The sequence below is a fragment of the Nycticebus coucang genome, chromosome 16 (genome assembly GCF_027406575.1).
Source record: "Nycticebus coucang isolate mNycCou1 chromosome 16, mNycCou1.pri, whole genome shotgun sequence".
Classification (NCBI taxonomy): domain Eukaryota; kingdom Metazoa; phylum Chordata; class Mammalia; order Primates; family Lorisidae; genus Nycticebus; species Nycticebus coucang.
Window position 1 is genome coordinate 30,569,511 of NC_069795.1, and position 7,008 is coordinate 30,576,518.

At 38.9% G+C, this 7,008-nt stretch overlaps 1 long non-coding RNA gene across 1 annotated transcript; it reads right to left on the reverse strand.

Annotated features, from left to right (window-relative positions):
- Nucleotides 1-622: 622 nt before the first annotated feature.
- On the reverse strand, nt 623-4,923 carry LOC128567710 (uncharacterized). The gene is made up of 3 exons (XR_008374917.1): nt 4,790-4,923; nt 3,178-3,311; nt 623-869 (listed from the first exon to the last, which is right to left on the reverse strand). It is a non-coding gene; the product is annotated as an uncharacterized LOC128567710 (long non-coding RNA).
- Nucleotides 4,924-7,008: the final 2,085 nt, after the last annotated feature.

The window sequence follows — 7,008 nt, forward strand, 5'->3', positions numbered from 1 at the left end:
TGGGGGTTTCAGGTCTCTCGGAATCCTGCTACGCCAAGCCTTAGTCCCTTCTAATGATTTTCTAGAATTAGTACCTTGGGTGAACTCTAAAACCTGAAGCTCGCGCATAAAGTGTCCCTTTATGTAACTTGGTACATATGTGCCAAACCTGGGGGGCATAGTCACTGACCTCTTAGACGGCCCGGAAAGCTCAAAGACAGGGCATAAGCCAACTTCACTTCTAAAAAGCAAAGCACATTTTTCTGTTCATTATTTCTAGCAAATGAGGCAGTTGTTTGGTGCCATGAGGTCTACAGTGTTTGAAAGCCTTCTGAGGCGAACAGTTTACTAATATTCAGTCATAAAACATTTGCCAGGCAGATTGAACATCTCTTTCTATGGTCAAGGTATCTGAGAGCCATATTTTTAAAATTTGCCAAAGGATCCAAATTTTGAGAATTAAACAGTAGATTTCCTGAAATTTATAATTTGTGTACATTTTGGTGGCATTTACTAATATATATTTTTATACGCATCATTCTCTCTGACAGAAGAGTGCCTTAGTCAGGGCTCTCCAGAAAAGCAGAACATATGCTGTATACGCACACATCCACATATGAAAGGTATTTATTATAGAAATTGGCTGCTCACATGATGGTGAAGGCTGAGAGCCCCACGATAGGCTGTCTACAACTACAGAACCAGGGGTGCAGTGGCATGCTTAGTCAAGTCTGCATGCCCACGAACAAGGGGAGATGATGGTGTTCCTTGTTCTCTGTCTCGAGTCAGTGATCTGAGAACTGTGCGTCCACTGTTGCAGTCCAGAGTCCAGAGGCCAAAGGACCTGGAGTTCTGAAGCTCAAGGGCAGGTGAAGATGAATATCCCAGCTCTGAAAGAGAGGGAGAATTCACCTTCCTTCTGCCTTTTTTGCCCTACCCTCCTCAGTCCATTGGATGGTTCCTTCCCACATAGGGTGAGGGTGCATCTTTTTTACTTGGTTCATGGATTTGAACGTCTATCACTCTGGAAACACCTGCATGGGCATACTTAGAAATAATTCTTTATCAGCTATCTGGGTAAATTTTAGTTCCTTAACCTAAATTGGCAATTAAAATTTACCACCACAACCCTTATGGAGGGGCCTCTGTAACCTCCCTTTCCATAACCTAATGTAACTTGTCTGGATATAAAACTTTCCAAAACATTTATCTGAAGAGAGAGGCTTACTGCCTCAATGACAGCACACAGTACCTTGCCCTAATGACTCATAAACATAAATTACACATCGCGGCCTTCTTGTTATGCTTCTACACTACTTATTGTTACCATGATGAATTAAATGGGCGTTTTTCTTTATTCCAAATCAGTGCCAGAGATCAAAAGCTGCTAAAAGACTTTTCCACAACAGTGCCTCCCAGAAAATGATGACTTATCGTTATTCTAGCCAAGAGATGCCTTCTGTTGTATTCTATCACTGCCTACGATCCAATAGCTTGACGTTGTGCCAAGCTAATTAGCTAGTTCAATGACTGTTATATTAAAAGCCCAACTAAGCCAAAAGAGGTCATCTTCCTGGTACTTGAGTGCAGCTTTATTTTTCTCAGTGATCAAAAAGCAGCATAAAGTTTCTCAACAACTAAACCCAACCTACAATGTGCACATAGATACTATACAGTGTTTTTATTTTTTTTAAAGAAATTGTGTCATTTAATTCAGTGTTTCCACCCCATAAAGAAAAAAGCATCTCTTAGCCATTTTATTTTCAAATTTACTTTTATCAACATAAGTAAGCTTCAATACAAGCTCCTCCTTTCTTAATATGAGCATGCTGGGGTTGGTCTTTTGTGATTAGTATGAGGATTGCCTAGTTTTATCTTGTTTCACTAAAACTTACTTTTAAAATTGAGCAAGTCAAACATCATCTCCACATGACAGGCCCTGAGCTTTTGTTTTTGCACAAGATATAAAGCCCCAAAACTCTGGCATGAAGTTGTGCGTCTCTTTGGAGATCCCTGTGTTCTGGTAGGAAAATAGCGAACAGAGGAGATATGTGATTCTGAGCCTGCTTCACGGACCCGGGGACCCAGACCAATTTTTTCTTTGCTTGTCTGGCTGCTCTGTCAGGTAAATACATTAGAGCTGTTTGTTTTTTAGTAGACCATCTTACTAATCAGCTATAAATACCTTTTAAATTCTCAGGTTTATTTTACTTTGCAAAAATATTGTGACCCATTTTTCAAGCAAATGGTTGTACTGTGAATAGTTACTGATAGAGAAGATTTGCAATGAGAAAGATCTTCTCTACATATAATAATGTGTTTAAAATAGATTGTATTTTATTATTAGTTACTTTTTATTAGCATATTGTATTGTGTCCTATAGCTACATAAAGTTACTAATTGTTCTGTAAGTATGCCAATGACCAATACTTAGGTAGTATTTATAATGTACCATGTAATAGTCCAAAAAATTTTATAAGTGTTTAACTCATTTAATTCTTATGAAAATTACCTGAGGGAAGTACTATTCATATCCACATTTTATAGACGGAGGAACTGAGGCTAAGAGAGGTTTACAACCTGATAGTCGCCTGGCCTGGAAGTAGGATTTGAATGTAGGTAGCTTGGCTGCAGTCTGGGTACACAGCCTCAATCTGTACGATACGAATACCTTGGCAGTAGTCCATCTTCAGTATGTTGATTTTTTTCCCCACAGCTTCATACTTTACACGTATAGATTCCCACTGTGCAGATCAGTGGTTCTCAACCTTGCTAATGCTGTGGCCTTTTGATATAGTTCCTGTGGGTCACGACAGGACCCTGTTGAGAACTGCTGGTCTAGATGGTCCACAGTCCAAAGTTTGGGAACCATAGTTATATAATTCACATAGTTATATAATAAGCAAATCGCCATTCTTCTTATTTTCCCTATAAGATGTCTCTCATCAAATTGCTCTGGCCTGGTTTCTAACAACTTTAATTCTGATCCAATCCCCGATAATGCTCTATGACCTAGGTGGTTGTTACAACTAAGGTAGAGAAATAGTACTCGTAACTAGTCTTTTTCTCAAAATTGTAAGGGAGACATGATGGCTAGATTTTTCCTTATTTTATCGGTTTTTAATTAGGAAAAAATTCCTGCCTGTCCCTTTGTCCACTCCAATTACCTCTAGATACTTTCCATAAAACTAAACTTACCTTTTTTTTTTTTGTTCTTTCAGGTTTCATTTAAAATTGATTGTAATGAAGTCCACACAAAAGGAGGGGTAGGAGGGTGGGGAACATGCAGGGGACACAGGAACACGATGACATGGCCAGGACCAGAGCTTCTGCTGTGGGGAAGAGGGGTGAAAAGAAAAGGGGTGGAAGAGGGAAGGGGGGGACACTGTGGCTGCAGTCGCCCCAACCCCGGGAAGCACCTCTAGTCCCTGGATCCTTTCATTCCCCTGGCCCCCTAAGATTCCTTCTCTTGTTTTGCCTCTGGCCCCTGGATTTCAACAGGATCTCTATCTTTAATGCACCATTAGAAATCATTAACACCTGACCTTAACTAGGCCAGTGCACTTAGCCATCTTCTTAGAAATCTTAGGGAAAGTGAGCATTTATATTCTATTTCTCTGCTTGAATTCATCGCCTTGTATCTCTACTACCATATGAAGTGACAGAATAAAATGACTTCTTTGTGCATTTCAAAGTTACAATCAGAGCTATGATAGGGATCTTCCAATTAAAATCAACAATGCCTATTGCAATTTACACCTATTGATATGTTAACAGCTAATTCAAGAGCCTAGCTTGTCAATTTTCACTCTCAGCCACATTTTCAATTGCTGTGAGGGAGAAAGCACAGTACTTCTTACCTTTTTCTGTTTTATATTGGTCCATGGGGCTGCTACTCATTTTACATTTGAATGTTAAATAATTTTCCCTGTTTGTTTCTAGGAATCTTAGTCTATTTTTTCATTACTTGTATAGAACACTGGTGCCACTAATTCCAAAAATATAAATGAAATTATATTATTAAAATTTGTCACTTGACTATTTTTATGTAGACTTTGGTATATAGATGGAAGGTCATGGGATCTATAAAGGGCTACATGTTTATCAGACAGAATAACTACATAGTAAATTCACACTTACCCATAGGAACGTCATTGACTATTAGATCAATTGGTAGCATTGTCATAGACAGACCAAACAAATATATCCAAATGCCTAAGACAGCAATATTATTAAAGTGTTATTAATATTTACTTTAATCTGAAATATGTAGGTTATTAAAACTGTGTGTGTTTTGGGTCACACCTGTGGCTCAAAGGAGTAGGGTGCCAGCCCCATATACCAGAGGTGGTGGGTTCAAACCCGGCCCAGGCCAAAAACCTGCAAAAAACTGTGTTTTGTTCTTGCAGTTTAATTCAGTGTTTTCTGATTCTCATTCCCTTAATTAAGATGCAATTAGCACTTACATGTGAACTATGTGTCTAGGTAGGGGGTCAAATGATAAATAAGACATGTTTGAGACTCGGAAAATGTTTACACTATAGTGAGGATAAAAATATGTAATAAGTGTATTAGATTGGTCTTATGAAATTGATATTCAGCCTCCTTTTTAACCAATAAAATGCCATTTTCTATGGCACAACATGATATTGTAAGCCAGAGTGAAATGTCCATCATGAGAGGAATATAAACCAGCTCAGAGAGCAAAAAAGAATTAATGAAGGGGGAATTAATGAAAGGGATTGCAGAAGGCCAAACAGAGCAGGAAGAATTTGAATAGTGTCTATGAAAACTTAAAAGAACTGAATACCTGTGGAAACTCTGCTATTTTATTTTGTTGATCTTTGTCCTTCTGTACCACGTCTGCCTGGGGTTTGCCATCTGCACACAGAGTTTGCTCTATGAATCTGGCAGAGAGCATGAGGCAGGAGAGGCCTGTGGCACTCCCGAACTGTGGCCTGAAAATGAAAACAAGCCTTGACCAAGGACACAGTGTTTTATTGGCAGGTTTCCTGGCAAAGTGTTAATGACTTACTGCGGCAGTGTTCAGAGGAGTAGCACAAGGCCAAGAGGATAGCGCTGTGATGTGTTGGTAAATGTTTAATAACTGGCCAAAAGTTGGTGGGGGTGGGGGGTCTAAAGCTAGCAACCTGAAGGCACAGGGGACAGAGCTGGAAAGAATTGTGCACATTTAGCTCTCAGGAACTGAACCCCTGTTAGTGGATCCAGCACACTTAGAATACTTGGTATTTTTCCTCAAAATAGCATGACCATCATGAACCCTGAATAGGAGTGGTGTGTTCAAGGGCATTATCTCATTAAATCTGTCCTATAAACTCAGTAATTGTTAGGACATTTTCAAGATTTATCTGTAGTACTTATGTGGAGACCTCGCCAAAATTATTTTTAACCATGGTGGAAAACCATTTCTTTACCTTTCAGTATGGTACAGATTTCAAATCCAACTCCTCCAAAATAATGCATTACTTTCTTTGATTTGTTTGTTTTCAAAATGTAATTTTTTAAATAAGTTGTTTATATTTTATAGTTGTAATAAAAAATTATTACAGTTTTTCATAATTATTTTATGCCCACTGTTTATCTCATTCGAGGAAGTAACTAATTTTTTCTCAAAAAGTCCATAGCTTTTGTCTCTTTAGTGAAAACTAAAGAAACAAGGTCCCCACGGACATCTTTCTGGGTCTTTACTTGACACAAAGACCTCATCAGAAATTTAAATACACATATAATTGTAATTTAAATTTTCTAGGCATTTATTTTCTAGACTGTCAATATGAGCCCCACTAAAAGGAGCATAAGGAAGTTAACAGTTGACACTTTCCGATGCAACTTAACCTCAGCTGATGTACTGAGATCTTTTCAGTACAGGCATGGTATTTCTGAGCAGCAGGCATGGTATTTCTTTTAACCAACTACTAATCAGATCTGCTATTTATCCAAATCTTGTTGAGTAAACAAAATTTGCATGAAGGGCTTTTGCCATTTGAGGGAAGCGCTTTGTGTGTCAGTAATCTTTTGCTAGTGACTTAGTTTGTGAGAATGGACTTTTCCTTCACTGTATCTGACCTCTCCAGGCTTTCATCACATCAAGACTTTTTTTTTTCCTCTTTTATTTAAAGTTTCTGATATCCAGATTTCCTTTGGTCTCTATCAACACAGATGTGCATGTCAGTACAAAAGATCCCATACTGATATTATATCTCCTCCTAACCCAGGCCTTTGTTTTAGATCACTGCCCAGACTTTGAGGCAGCATAATCTGAATAATGTCGTTTTCTTTTTTTGGTCCCATCTGCTCCATCTGTAACTGTTTAAATCCGCTTCCAGGTTTCTTTTAAAAGAACATATCCATTGACATAATGTGCAACACCCTGAACAGTTCAGGCCTTTTAAAGTCAAGATTGTACAAGGTTGTGTTGATTGCTTCCTAATGTGCTGCTGGGGTTCTGTAACTTTGTAGCTAACACCCTTCTTCCCTCTGTTGGCTCTTCAACTGTTTTGTATTTAACTGTATGTTTAAAGATGTGTTGAGTTCTGCCTTGGGCTTCTCTGTCCATGCTAGGGATATTGCTGCTAAACAAACGCCTTCGATTAGGGGACAGCACTTTGCAAATACAATTTCTGGCCTCATGTCCCTTTGAGGTGAATCTTATTTGGGAAAGACTGAAAGTCAAGGATCCTGGTTCCCCGAACCCAGTTGACCTGGTTCAAGTACTCCACTGAGCTAAGAAGTTCAGCCAGAGCACAGAGGTAATTGAAAGGAAAAATGAATAGAAACAGGAAATAAACCTGGAGCAGCACAGGCAGAGTGAACAGACAGCAAAAGTAACCTGCACAAGTTTCAGTGTAAAATAAGGAGAATTCTGATTTAAGGGCAAAGGGAAAGTTTAGACCACTTCCAAAGAGAGATGGAAGGGGGTCCCTCTCACGAAGGAGAAGATACGAAAGAGAGGTGCAGAGGTTTAAATGCCTCTTTCTCTCAGTTTGAAATTGGTTGAGACTGTCTCCT